Source organism: Lutjanus erythropterus, chromosome 1 (assembly GCF_056507025.1).
Source record: "Lutjanus erythropterus isolate fLutEry1 chromosome 1, fLutEry1.hap2, whole genome shotgun sequence".
NCBI lineage: Eukaryota > Metazoa > Chordata > Actinopteri > Lutjaniformes > Lutjanidae > Lutjanus > Lutjanus erythropterus.
In genome coordinates, this window is record NC_139317.1 from 12,693,076 (window position 1) to 12,707,377 (window position 14,302).

Below are 14,302 nucleotides of genomic sequence, written 5' to 3' on the forward strand. Positions count from 1 at the left end.
TTCTGTGCTCTTGTGATTATTTTAAGGAGACTACGCCCACCCAACTTGCATATTTCCCTCTTGTGGGACTAATAAAGGTCTTACCTTACACAACACACTAAAAAATGTAACATTAAGAATTAAGATTCTTTGCAGGTGTGAAATCTGTGTAACTTGTAAGTTTTCAATACATAATACAGTCCCCTCAGCACTTACAGCCCTGTGCAGCTGCTAAAGTTGGGTACAGTGTGCAGACGGCTTTCACTATCTTGCTCCCACGCAACAGTTGTTGTGAGTGATAAGTGGAGTCACGAGGTTAAACCTCGTGACCTCAGGTTTAGAACACAACCCTTATCTAAATTCAGACACACAGTCTATTTCCCTGGAAGCATTTCCTTCAAAATAAACAATTTGAGGTCTTTCAACTTTGTTTTACAGCAATAGCTTTGTAGAGCAATACAGGTCAGGGGCCTCGTTTATAAAATTAACTTAAAGATCCATTTTTATCTTAAGTATGAGCAGAAAACCACATAACTGATTACTTGTATAACCTCGCTTTGACGCGATGCTCTTATCTCTCACTGTAGACATGATATAAGTGATTTTTCTGCTGGTTATGTAGGGAGACTGCAGTTTGAGTAGAATATGTCCTCAAGCTCGCGGTGACATTTGCATGAATTTCATGAATAATTTGGTAGCAATAATGTATTTGACTTCATTTATTAAACTAATTCATCCACCAAATAATACTTTAATTTCAGTAATGCTTTTCTCTTTTGGTTCACGGCTATAAGGGGAAATTGCTGATTGTAAAGCAGTTTCAAGTTACAGGATTAACATACCACAGGTGAATAAATTACAAATGGGCTTCTTAGAACCTGGGTGAGCATTGCTTTTTATGCTCAGTATTTTTTATGAATGAAATGTAAGGACACTATCAGAAATTATAAATTGTAGGAAAATGTGTCATGACATTGGATCAAGGTATTATTTGCTTGTGATTAACTTTTTTTTAATGTAAATATTACACAGCTATTGTCTTCATTGCTTTGACTTGGTGTCAACAAAGAAGCTGAGCCAGAATTTCTGGCCATAAAGGTAGCATCGCTGCATGCAAGCAGACCATCACTTGGAGAAAGTGGAAAAAATAAGGCTGACAACCCCATTTCACTCCAACACCATTATTTTTTTGAGGGAATGACTTGAGAACAGTGGTTTAATCCTAAATGCAAAGACATTTATTTTAAAAGGGTTTGTTTACCCCAGTTGCAATAAATACAGTTTTGTTAGATTCTCCATAAAGCTGTGGTTTCCTTTCAGGCTGCAAACACTATTTAATGTGTTATTACTCCAGCCAGGCACACATATAATATGTATTTGTGTATTCCTGTGGTTTTATGTGTATAAGCACCCAATATGTGGTTAATATAATATACATTTTCATCCCTGCCTTGAAGGCACAGAAAGTTTTTGACTGAAATAACTTTGCAGGTAGCGCCAGTATGCAATGAGTCATAATAATGCATTAGGCGCATGCATTCATGTCATGCATGTGTGCCAGCCAAACATTTATTGTCCTGTAATGGAACAATTGTGGCTGATGAAATCTAAATTCATCGTCTGCAGAAGTCTGGAGCTGTCTGAGTCATGGGTGTGTCAGGCCCCTCCGAGGCAGTGAAATCGGTTTCACACTGTTCTTTCTTCACTCGGCTGCAAAAGCACACGTTATGTAATGTTACTACAGGCACGTATGGAAGTAGGTCAGAGCTGTATGTACAAGTTGGAAGAAAAGCTCTTGGCCCACATATGGGAAGTGGTTTCTTTCCCTTTGTTCTTCCACATGAGGGTTCTGGGTCCAAATACATTGTAGTTACCATTTAAAAGATAAGTTTCAATATGTTATGCACTTCTTATAGTAAAAAAAATCCAACTGTACTGTATTTTCATATAGATATTCCACTCACCTGACACCTGACTAAAGCAAACTGCATGATATTTTTAGACATTTTTTCCGTTAATAGTCAGCGTTTTTACCACTGCTGAATGTGTCACAGCCCTCAAGTGTTGATATTACACTGCATGCAGAACAAAGAGAGCATGTGTTGTATTATTCACAGCACACAAAGCGTCTCTTATGGTTTTCTCTGTTTCCAGACAGACTGCATGATTGACACATCTGTGCACATGGGCAGACAGTGAACATCTGTCTTAAAAAACATGTTTTTTTTTTCAATGCATTTTGAGTCATTTACTTACAGTTTATGATTGAGGTTTTTCATTGTTATAGTTATGCATTTTGATGCCCTCAGATGGCTTCTACACCCATTTCTCCTCTGATACATTACAGCATAACCTGCCACACGTGTCCTCAAATCCATAAATGCTCACATCTGGCTGAACTTCGACTTCTTCTGGTTAGGATTGTTGTGGTTATGATTGTTCAGCCTGAGGCTTCATACATACGCATATTTATTCATCAGCTCTAAAACACACGATTTATGTTATGTAAACTCCAGAATATTCTTTTCTTGCTCCCACTCAAGCTTAAGTTAGATTTTACTTCAGTTAAATCTTGTTGTGTGGATTCAGTTTAAACGGTTCCCACCACCAGTACATTCAAAAGTTTTAGTGGGAGAGAAGAATAGAGAGAAAGAAAGATAGTGAGTGGGAGATCCGATTACAATCTCATTCATCTTGGGAATTTCCTGCAGCCTGCTTTAGTATCAAGCAGGACAAACACCAAAATACTTAACTGTATCTGTTTACAATGGAATTCCTTAGCTTGGACCAAACTTTTCAAGGCAGAAAGTTTTACTTTGTGTTCATTTTCCCAAACAGAGACACCAGTTCTTCAGCATTCTCTATGGCTCAAAACCAGCTGTTCTGTGTGCTGACGTCCTCAAACAGCTCAACATTTTAACAGTCACTAACAGTATGCTTAACTTTAATGCAAAAAATCATTTTGAGATGGTGTTATTTCCTCAAAGGGGAGCTAACTCATTTTAAAACGTGTGTTACTTCACAGCGAGTGCGAGCCAGTCTCGTCCAGTTATGTAACCTTGAATGCTGCTGGCAGGGCCTCGCTTGAAAAAAAAAGGGGGAAGACCGCCGTTCCAGATCTGCACCGAGGCATGGCTGCATACGTTTTACTGCCCCCTACTTCTGTTATACTGAACTTCCTCTTTTTTTGTGAATATATTTTATTGATTTGCAAAGTTTTCATCCCACGAGAGTAGAAAATACAAAACGTGCACATTTGACTTTGATTCCCTGACAGACCTCCCAAACACAAAGAAGCCTCTGTTCATCAAGTATGATGACATACTGAAATTCACAAACCCATCCCTACCACTCTACCCAGCCTCGCACCCATAAGATTAGAGGTTACACAATACATTCATGTTAAGAGGAAGAGACTGCTATAAGATAATAAGGGAGGGTCAGGCTGCTCACTACTGTAACACTGGCATTTACAGGTTCCACCACCTTACTCCTTGTCAAGGGGTTTCTGTAGACAGTCATAGAAATCCACAAAGGGCCTCCATATCTTAGTTAAGATTTGAGAGGCCCCTTAGAGAGCACATTTATTTTTTCTACATTTGTTTCTACAAAACCTGTTTTCAAAAAAAGTTGGGACAGAGTGTAAAATGGAAACAAAAACAGAATGCAATGATTTGCAAATCCTTTTTACTTCTATTCAGTTGAAAACAGTACAAAGATAAGATATTTAAGTATAAACTTTATTTGTCAACATGGTCTCAATCTGAATTTGATGCCTGCAACACTTTATAAAAAAGTTGGGACAGGGTCAACAAAGGACTGGAAAAGTTGTGGAATGTTTACACAATTTGTCGCTGCATTTAAAAATGCACTTGACCATGCAAAGATAAAGCTGCATATCAACAACATCCAGAAAGGCCGCAGACTTCTCTGGGCCCACGCTCATCTGAGATGGACTGATGTGAAGTGAGCCATTACACTGTAAAGTACCCACGTTTTAGGGACGTCTCTGCTTATTTCAGCAGGACAATGCCAAAACACATTCTTCATGAGTTACAATACAATAGGCTTCGTAGTAAAAGAGTTCAGGGACTGGACTGACCTGCCTGCAGTCCACATGTGCTGTTGATTGAAAATGTGTGGTGCATTATGAGGCATAAAATACAACAACAGACACCCCTGACTGATGACAGACAGAAGTCATGTACCAAGCAAAAATGGGAGATAATTTCACATCCAGAACTTCACACCTACACTTACTGACTGTAAATTTACAAAACGCAATTAAGTTAATTGGTTTGAACATTAAATATCTTATCTTTATACTGTATTCCATTGAATATAGGTTCAATATGATGTGCAAATTATTGCATTCTGTTTTTATTTATGTTTTACAGCATCCTGACTTTTGGAGGAGAAGGGGCAGAATGGAGGAGCATGTTGCTTCTATTTTAAGGGAATCAAACTTCTTGCAAGAAGTGTAGTGAAGGCTGTAATACTGAACTGACTGTGGCTTTTCTTACCACACACAGCAATGTGATGGGCTGGTCAGAGACAGCTTGACATGTTAAAGATAAATGCAAGAGGCAAAAATAATTTCTTTTTTTCAGTTAAGTTGGTTTCAGTCTGCAGAAACTAGGTTACTATAAACTCATTGTCCTCTGATACTATATTTCATGGACGGTCAGCACCGTGACCTTGTCTTTTGACACTTTGACCGCTTCTGGATCACAATAAACCCAAAAGTATGACCACTAAACTCAAACAAAAGCCACTAAATATGCACAAAAACTCACACAAATACACACCTCATGTTGGTTCTATCCAGGATGAGCCCCTGTTTGTGACGCCCCACCTGTAGGTGGACCTTTTGGGGCGAAAAGCATTCCACCACTACTGGTGGTGAACAAAACTTAACTACAAAAAGACTAATTTAAATAACTAAATCAATGGGACATATTAACATAAAGTACAAATAACAAAGATAGAATCAAGATGATACTAAATTGAGACAGGCAGAACGGTGGTGCCTGGTTTGCGCTGTTGCCTCACAGCAAGAAGGTTCTGAGTTTGAATCCCCCAGCTGACTCTGTGGCTGAGGAGTTTACCCCACCTCTCGCCCAGTGTCAGCTGGGATAGACTCCTGCACCCCCGCAACCCATAACGATAAACGGTTACTGACAATGGATGGATGGACTAAATCGAGATGAAATAAATCAAGATTAACAAAGGCAGGTGCACCACAGGCTCCAGATCTTAAAGGTTTGAGATGACCTTTTGAGTGTGCATTTAATATTTTCTCATTTTGAAAAATACTCAATCATTTTAATCAGTTGTCTTTGACCCAATGAGAGAAAGACAGAGGAGCATGTTCCTTGCATTGTAAATGGTTCCAACATCTCACAAGGAGTGTAGCGAAGGCTGTAAAATGTAACTTTCTGTGGCTTTTCTCGCTACATAGCAACATGACGGGCTTGATAAACGCAAGAGGCCAAAACAATATTGTTTCAGTAAAGTAGGTCCTAGCTTGCAGAAACTAGGTTAACGTAAACTCATTGTCCTCACATACGATATTTCATGGATGGGCAGCATCGTGACATCGCCTTCTGACACCCGTGCTGCCTCTGGACGACAACAAACCCTGCAGTTTTCTAAACCACACCAACCACCACACACAGGGTTATGAGGGTTGCAGTACTGGCTCTTACTGGATCTTGTTTGTGTGTGTGAGCAAGTGTGTCTGCCTGCCTGCCTTTCTGTCTGCATGGGTTTAAGTGCTGCGCCCGTCTATTGCTATGTGTCTCTTTACACACCTCTCCACAGAGCATCCAAACAGCAGAGGAAGCAACAGTCTGCTGTGGTCGCCACAAATAGAGCATATAAACAACACTATAAATCCTGCCTTCGGGCCTCTAACTCCATACAGTTAAGGTTTGGATTATCACATCACCACCTCACACAGGTCAGACGGGACACGGCCGTGCAACCACTAACCATCCTGGCTGCAGAGGTGACTGTGGCTGCCTGTCTGAAAACAATTTCTTTGTCTCGCATGCGTCCTTTAACATCCTTCTCCCTGTTTTCCTCTGTAACCCAACCAAAGAAAACAACAAGTACGGGGCACATTCATTTAATCAAATCATCCTTTCCTTCCACCGCAACTACGCTGCTCTTCAAAGCCTCCTCCTCAGCCTACGACTTGTTTCTATATTTACAGCTTTTACTACAGTCTAAGAGGAGCCCATGAAACCAGCCATTCGTGCCATAAAACCTTTTGTGACGACCGAGGCCGTTGTAAGGGCTTGTTTTGAGAATGTGATCCTCTAAAGCCGACGTGAGCTGAGCAGGGTTAATGCCACACCTGTGAGGCCGATGTGAAGACAGCTTTTCACCTACTGTGGTTGACTCGCTCCGTCTGTGTTTACGTTGAGTGGAGCTGGCCTTGGGAGAAATTACACCACAGTGCAGACACAACAAGACGCTCTGTAACCCATACATGGCATCAGACACTTAAATTGTACTCATTTCACTGCTGCTGCTGCTGCAACACGTAGGTGGTGGAAGAAACATTTAGATCCTTTACTCAAAAATATGTTTTTCTTTGTGTTCCTACAGTTAGATGTTTGAGCTTTACTGTGTAGAATGATGTATGTGCAAAGCTTTACACCAGAGGTTTGTTTTCATCTGATTCATCTGCTGAAAGTGAAGGATTCTCACTGAAAATTAAAGCTCAGATATGCAGTTTGTTTTTGGCGTCACTGGGCTAAAGTTCATTATAATTTTTCAGCATATTTTCAAGCGTTCTGAGAGAAAAACTCCTCTTTAGAGAAACTTTAGGAAACCCGGCACGTGTCAGGAGACTTTGGCCGATCACAGATCATTTCGGTGAGTTGGCATTTCAATTGTCTGTTTTACAAATGCAGATGCTTGCGTGTGTCCCTTCAGAAAGTGAAAGCCTGATTCAACAGTGGAAACTCCTGCAGAAAATCCTGCAGCCTGTGATAAATTTCCAACTCAAGTCTCCTCTGCCTACAGCGGCGTATAGTACGAAACACATGTGAACACGTTCCGGCTCATTATGTTTGTGCTATGGCGCTCATATTGACGAGTGGCAAAAATGCATGATGACAAACAGTGAGGAATAACTTTCGAGGAGGGACAGTGGTGTGTGTGTGTGTGGTGTACGAGCCTCCCATCCTGCTGTTCGATGGCGCCGTAGCCGCCTGAAGCCTGGAGCGCTCTGTCCTGGAGCTGTGAAGCGCTGGAGGGCCGTCTTTGAGAAGGTGAATCGCAGTGAGAGGGGCCGGGGTCTTGGAGAGCAGAGAGAGAGGTGTCACAGGGAAACCTGACTGCTGGTAGAGCTTGTGGGTTTGGTGGGAGGGGCTTAGTGGAGTGATTCAGGCGGGAAAGAGAGAAGCGGCATGGTTTTACATTGTATATGTTCACTTATTGCCTACTGGAGCTTTAAGGGCCTACGAGCATCATCTGTTATGTCACAACTATGCACATGTACACTGAGAATGGCCTTTAAAGAGGGGTAAGAGACATCTTGCACCCAGTTGGAAAACATTATAACTGTTAAGTATAAGTTTGCATATACACAGATTTTTGGAATTTTTAATGAGGTAGAAGGAATAGATGTATTTATAAGGATTTTAATGTGGGAATTATACTTTTTCTGTGGAAAAAAAAACATATCAGACGCATATTATTTGTAAATATGTCACCACCAAGCTCCAGACTCACTGTGTCAGCTGGTTTGTAGCTGATTTAACTGAAAATGTCTTTGGGAATATGCACCACTAAAGTATAACATTAACTGACATGATAAGGGCTTAAAGGAGGGTCCTACTTTTCCTACTTTTTACATTTCGTCCTTGGTGACGGGGCCATATGTTAAAATCAGATGTCAAGGCCTTAAAATAACTTTGTACATTGACTGAATTCTGTCATTTTACCCTATTACATTTGAGTGAAACATTATATTTCTTATTCTGCTTCATTTATTGAGCTGTAGTTGTTGTCAATAGTTATTTTCCATATTAAGATTCGACATAAAAACATATGAAAAGGTTTCCAACCTTTTTGGCTTGAGATTCCTTAAACACACACACACACACACACACACACACACACACACACACACACACACACACACACACACACACACACACACACACACAAACACTGAGCTAAACAAAACCCAGTGTGGGTAAATATAGCACTGACACAATACTTGGTTGACTTGACGCATTAATGTGGTGTTTTGACTCAGTGTTGGTATTATTTTTAAATTACTGTTGGGTTACCAGATCAAAAAACCCTCGGCTGGGTGGTTGTCTACCCAATAATACCCGCTAAAATCTGAGGAGGAGAGTAATGAGGTACATATACTTTGCTTAAGTAGAGTTGTCAGGCACATTCTGTACTTATCTGTACTTTATTTGAGTATTTATTTTTCTGACAACTTTTTACTTTTACTCCGTACATGTTAACACAAATATCTGTACTTTCTACTCTTGACATTAGGTTTGTTACACAGGCTCGTTACTTTTGTTTTAACGCATCTGATTATTGATGGATTTTATTTTGCATCACTGCATGCTGCCTTCAAGACCATCGAGACCTTCAGAGCATATCACACATGGCAGATGAAAAACAACTTAAAAGACAAACAAGATGAAACAGATAAGAAAGGCAGAGTCTGCTGCGGAGAAAAGGTGAGGGTTAGTTAGTTTTGCACAGAAACAGCTGGTAGAAATGTCCTTCCAAGGGCGGCTTTTTACTTTTTTCTGAGTACATTTCAGAGCCTGTACTTTTACACTTTCACTTCCGTCATTGCTGTACTTCTGTTTGAGTAAAGAATGTACTTCTGTAACCTGTGCAACCCTAACTCCTCACTGTGTCAATTTTAATCCAGTGTGTGTTTTTTTTTCATAATAAGAAATATCTCATTGGGATTGTCACATTTCAGATATCTCTGTCACTGGAGGGGGCCTGACCCATAGGTTGGGAACCACGTAAGTAAAAACACTTAACTTTATACAGTATGTAGTACTTATAGTACAAGATACAACAATGATAGTATACATTGAACAAGTATATTGACCGATGACGCTTCAAGTAAATAATTCTGAACTTTACCAAAGTGAATTTTTTAATCCATGACTTTAACTTGTAGTGAAGTTTACATTGTTGCATTTGTACTTTTACTTGCATATTCCTTAATTAATTTGGTTGAATCAAATTACCACACAGCCAAAACCCAGTCCAAGTCCAGGCACAGAAAAACTGTACACAATGTACAGAAAGTTGGAGGATTGTGGTCAATAGGGGCCCAGTTTTTGCCCCGTGGCCCCCAGCAGGTTAATGCAGCCATGTCAAAGTGAAGCTATTCTAACTACTTTAGGTATTGTTCTTTTCAGGTTGTGTAATTATATGACAGTGCATGACACTTTATAAGATGATGATACGTTTTGTGTATGAAATCTCTCTCTGCAATGCAACTGCTAAGTATAGCTGCTAGATAATGTTGCGGGGTGAGAAATACCATAAACTAAAAACACTGTAAACACCCAGTAAAAATATCTCAGAACTTTTCTTGGGTAGTTAGGTCCCATCAACGTATAACATCTAAATGCATTTGAAATTTAAAATTACTGTTTTGCAAAGATGTGGTGGTTACATAGTAAACTGTACCATCTGTTGAGTCACACAGACCTAATTACTAATGTTCTCCATGCCCACTTATCCAGACGTGCGTATGTAGAGTTATATAAGACCTGGTTGAGAGGGGAAAGTAAACCTCACTCACTGTCACTCTGGTCAAAAACACCACTAAGAGATATGTTTTCCAGAACCTTCACTCCAGCTCTTCCCATGGTACACAGCGTGCATGAATACTACCACACCAACCAAATGGTGAGACCTGAGGGAAATAATAACATGATGCAACCATCCTGAGTGTGGGCTCGAGGACCATATCCTGTTATGGTGGGTCTGGGAGCGGCCTGGTGTTGCCAGTCTGAAACCGACCACAGCCTCCCACTCCTCACCCGTCTGAATCACTGTTTACTTAGACAGGAAGGCCGTCCGCTATACAACATCATCATCATCTGCTGCTGCTGCTCCATGTCTGTGACTCGCTTGCGGCTTTGGCAAAGGGGGGTTTGTGTTTTCCCCGACGGCCAAGTTTCTAAAAGCAGACACAAGCTAAAACCAAAACGCTTGGAGGAGCAGGGCCCAGCCTCGGAAACCGCTGCTTCTCCGAGCCGTCTACCTCTGAAAACTCTTAACACCCCCTCCTCCTGGAAAAACAGAGACCCATTCAAACAAAGTAGGAAATAATTAAGAGCAGGTCCTGATTCACTTATTCAAATATGACTATGCCAAAAGGAAAACAACGTCAGTGTCTGCTGGAGTAAGAGAAATGCTGAAGTGAATAAATAAAGGTTAATATAAGGAAAACTGAACGTGACTGAAAGTTCATGAAAAAGCAACTAAGTGAACATTTTTCAGTCAGACTTTAAGATGTTATATTAACATGTAGATCACTGGTTGTTGGCCAGATTCTATGTTCAGCCACGACATTAAAACCACCTGTGTAATATTGTGTAAGTCCCCCCTCCTGTTGCCAAAACAGCCCTGACCCCATCGAGGCACTGGACTCCACAAGACCTCTGATAGTGTCCTGTGGTATCTGGCACCAAGACCTTAGCAGCAGATCCTTTAAGTCCTGTAAGTTGCGAGGTGCGGCCTCTGTGGATCAGACTTGTTGTTGCAGCACATCCCACAGACGCTTGATCAGATTGAGATCCGGGGAATTTGGAGGCCAACACGTTGTCAACACCAGAACACCTTCTTCCATTGCTCCAGTTTTGACACTCACATACCCACTGTAGGTGCTTTCAGTGGTAGAAAGGGGTCAGCACGGGGCTCGGCGATATGTCTTATAAATAATATCTCAATATTTTTAGGCTGTTCCATGATATACATCAGGCAATACGTCATCCAGCTGAGTCAGCAGGGCCACACCCAATAAACCTATAAATCCATCACTTTCTCTGGTTTCCCTCCTGGAAAGGAAAGGATCCCAAAGGAGAGCAGTGAGAATGTCTGAGCATTTAGAGAACTGTATTTGTTTAATTGCTACTACTAATGGAGAGATAACATTAGCTTGACTGTGGGGCTGCTGGAGTTCAGTCATAACGTTACAGTGCAGAAGCATCAGACTGTCATCTCTGACTAAATCTCAGCCTAGCTTAGATTTAACAGTTGTCTGTTAACAAGTTTTGTTATTTACAGACAACATTAAGCCAAACAATACCTGATAATTCTGTATTAGCCGTGTCTGGTCACTGTGTCGGTTCATTGATCCACTTGGCCCGGGCAAGACTGAAGGAGCGTGATGGCTGACAGATTAACCTTAATTTATTAAGATATAGCGAACACGCCAGTTCAGGCAAGATCACAGAATAATTCTTAGACATACGAACTTGTCAAAACTATAATTCAAAAACACCTAAATTTACATTGTTGTCTATGGGATCTTCTGTTTTCTGCCGCTTTTTTCTATCGATATAAATCTTGTTAGGTATCGGCTGATACTATCCACTGCATATCGGGAATATGCCACAAGACTAGCTGTTTTGGAGATGCTCTGACCCAGTCATCCAGTCATCACAATTTTGCCCTTGACAAAGTCACTCGGGTCCTTACACCTGCCCATTTGCCCCGTTTCCAACAAGTCAACTTGATTAGCAAACTGTTCACTTGCTGCCTAATCGATCACACCCATACCCCACTATGTGATGAGATGATTGATGTCACTTCACCCGCCAGTGGTTTTAATGTTGGCTGATCGGTTCACTGTTTTGTATTTATTCCCTGTGGTTGGAGACTCAAAGGCCATCCAGGGCCCGAAACAAAACTTTATCTTTACACAAATTTAAATCACCTAAAATCACCAAAATACAGCAATGAAACAGGATCTGCACATTTCTGGTACATAAAATGTATAAAAGGTACCATATTTATTGAAAAAATCTGATAATTCATGATGGTTTAATATTGCAGCTGAAAGATTTGTTTTTGTTGATTTCTGTCTCCAGTGAGCCCCTGTCAAACTTTTATACAAGACAAACCCAAGAAGAACTTTTTTTCCCTTTTTTGGCCATAACACCACACTGACCCAGTTTCAGAAAAATGAAGAAAACTAACAGCAATTAGTGTTGCAAAAGGTATTCATATATGGAGCCACTGTGTTTAGAGATACTCAGAAAAAATGTCAAACAAAACCCAAAGTCAAGGTACTGCAAACTATATTCAAAATGTGGTTTCTGCTGCCCTGCCTCACCTTCATCAGTGTGGAATCAGGTTGCCCCTCTTCCAGAGTCTGGACCCCTCCACGGCCACACTGTGGTGCAGTTTCCGCTCTGAGAGGGAATGGGCGGGGGTGGACCAAGCCATGTTGGTTTTGACTGAGTTTCCTGCTGTAGTAGTGAGTATAAAATTAGAGTTTTATGTGAATTGGACGGGGGTGGGACAGACACATGCTTGTGTTGGGGTAGAGAGGAATGTAACCTACTTTTCTGTCAACAAACCCCTGTTTTGTACGGCTGGTACGTGACAATGGCGTGTAAAATGTGCGGGACAAGAGGGGATGTTTGTTGAAAACATCTGTCTAGTGTTCAACAATTCAGTGGCAAATTAAGGTTTATGGTGGAGAAAGAAACAACTAGGACAAGGGTCAGTAAACCAACATCAGTCCTGGTGCTTCAGTCTGCCACCTTGTTAATTGCTCTTCACCTGACATCTAATGTGATCAGGTAATCTATCCCTGATTATTAGATGGATGCAATGAAAAAACAGTAGAAAACCGGGACAGTTTACATCCTACATGTTCAATTGCGTATGTGATGCAAAGGTGAACTCAATAGATGTCCCTTTATTGTAGGTGTGCTTATCAGTAACTTCAGCTGGTGCAGAAATGTCTAATTGAGCTGCAGGAACACGGCCCTGCAGGCAACACATTTGCTCATCGTGGATCTGATGAAATGAATCCTGGTCTCTGCTGACACCTGGTGGACTTAGATTCTGCATACAGCTCATAGAATCAAATCATTGTGCTCATGGGCCTGAAAAAACAGAAGCTTACACCATGTTATTAAATATGAACACGTGACTATCCTACACACACACATACACACACACACACACACACCTGAGAGCCCAAAGCCTGTGTCAGATGACTTTAAAATGTAGTCAGTTGCTCAATACAAATCACATTGCAATGTTGGAAGGAAATAACGTAATGCACTGGATTGCAAAAAAAATCCAATCTAATCTTTATTTATTAGAATTATTTCATAACCTAACATTAGAAGTATTGCACCTTATGCAAAAAAAGGAGGCGGCCACAAAAATTTGAGTTAGAATGCAAAAGCAGCACTTACTAAAAATGTTCAGCTTCTACATGACTATCCTGCACACGCATGCATGCACGCACGCACACACACACACACACAGACACACACACACACACACCTGAGAGCCCAAAGCCTGTGTCAGATGACTTTAAAATGTAGTCAGTTGCTCAATACAAATCACATTGCAATGTTGGAAGGAAATAACGTAATGCACTGGATTGCAAAAAATCCAATCTAATCTTTATTTATTAGAATTATTTCATAACCTAACATTAGAAGTATTGCACCTTATGCAAAAAAAAGAGGCGGCCACAAAAATTTGAGTTAGAATGCAAAAGCAGCACTTACTAAAAATGTTCAGCTTCTATTTTAAATATCAATAAAATGAATAAAAACTTTATTATCCCTATTAATAAATAAAAATGTAATCAAGAAATCCTTGACATTGTAGCTACAATTACACATTTTCAATTGTAATCAGAGCTGATTATATTTGTAATCTGATGACATAAACTTGATTACATGTAGTCTGTTACTACTCAGCCAGGGTTCAAAGATAATGTTTATTTTTTTCATTTGCCAGTCAAGTGGGTGGGTCAGAAATCTAATTGCCCAAAGTCAATTTTTACTAGCCCCAGTTCAAATTGTTTTATTTATTAACGGTTAACAACAAAGACTAAAGGTCATGTTTAATTGCAGGCTATGAGACTTTTTAATTTATCCTCAGCACTCCTCCACCATGCAAAATACTTTGTTTATTCACCCAATCTGCTGTATATAATATTAATAATCAATGACTGTGGAGAATAAAATATAGTGGCAAACAGCATGAAATGAGAGCAAGGAAGAAGTTCTCAGTGACGTCAGCAAACAAGCAATCAAAAATATGTCAAATA